A 1,595-nucleotide genomic window follows, 5' to 3' on the forward strand; every position below is an offset into this window, starting at 1 on the left:
TTGTTTTAGCTTTTGAAATCACTACTATATATTGGGTAACATATAAGAATGAATATAGAATTAGCTCTATAATAATAATAATAATAATAAATACGGAATCTGCATAAATTAAAATATATTCAAGCATATTTTACGACCGAGTTATGCCGGGCGACGCCTACCATATAATAATCAATAGAGAATTGGCTCTAATAATAATAATAATAATAATAATAATAATAATAATAATAATAATAATAGTAATAGTAATAGTAGTAGTAGTAGTAATAATAATAATAATAATAATAATAATAGTAGTAGTAGTAGTAGTAGTAATAATAATAATAATAATAGTAGTAGTAGTAGTAGTAGTAGTAATAATAATAATAATAATAATAATAGTAGTAGTAGTAGTAGTAATAATAATAATAATAATAATAATAATAATAATAATAATAATAATAATAATAAATACGAAATTAGCATAAATTAAAAATCTCGCTAGATTCAGTCATTCTGATGAGTCGTAGACGACGAAACACGTATTAGTGGATAATGATAGTAAAAAACAATATATATATATATATATATATATATATATATATATATATATATATATATATATATATATATATATATATATATATATATACTAGCAAAAGTACCTGTCGTTTACTGAGTTCAAAAACAGCCTACAGAAAATGGACTCTGATTTATGAGCGTATGATAGGTTATAAAAAGGAAGGGTTGTAAAGAGATAGCTTCGAATTTGGGGGTATCAAAACCAAAGCAAAATATGATGAAAGTAAAAATAAAATAGATAAACCCCATAATTTATTATACCATACCTGTTCACACTGAAACACTTATCACAATATTCTGTGGATCTATATTAAAAAAACCTTGTTAAACTTTTTGGCATATTTCCATTCTATGGTGGTCAGGCGCAAACGAACACCCCATAATTTTATTATACCATATTTCTTTAAACTGAAACATAATTATCAAAGTATACTCACGCAGATAGATATGAAAAGTCTTTATTAAAGTTTGTGCCTATTTCCATTCTATGGAGGCCAGGCGGGGACGCAGACCCCACAATTTTATTATACCATCCCTATTTAAGTTAAAACATACTTATCAAAGTATTCTTATGTATATCAATATCAAAAACACTTGTAAACGTTTTTTTAAATTTTTTTATTTTATTTTCATACTTTGTGGACCAGGCGTGTACGCAGACCCCATAATTTTAATGAATCATCATTATGCCAGATCAAACATACCCATTCCTGTGTCTCGATACATCTATCATTATATGTGATCAGTTTTCTATAATAGTAAACCATATAGGAGCCTATTCGTGACCAGACACACAGAGACGTTCAGCTTATATATATATATATATATATATATATATATATATATATATATATATATATATATATTGACTGTCGTACAGGCGGTAGGGTTTCGATTCTGCCTTGAGGTAGTTGCCTGTCTAGCCGCAATGTGAAGTTGTGATACAGCGAAGAGTACTGTACGTGGATGACTATATATATATATATATATATATATATATATATATATATATATATATATATATATATATATAT

The sequence above is a fragment of the Euprymna scolopes genome, chromosome 21 (genome assembly GCF_053919585.1).
Source record: "Euprymna scolopes isolate OS-2025 chromosome 21, ASM5391958v1, whole genome shotgun sequence".
NCBI lineage: Eukaryota > Metazoa > Mollusca > Cephalopoda > Sepiida > Sepiolidae > Euprymna > Euprymna scolopes.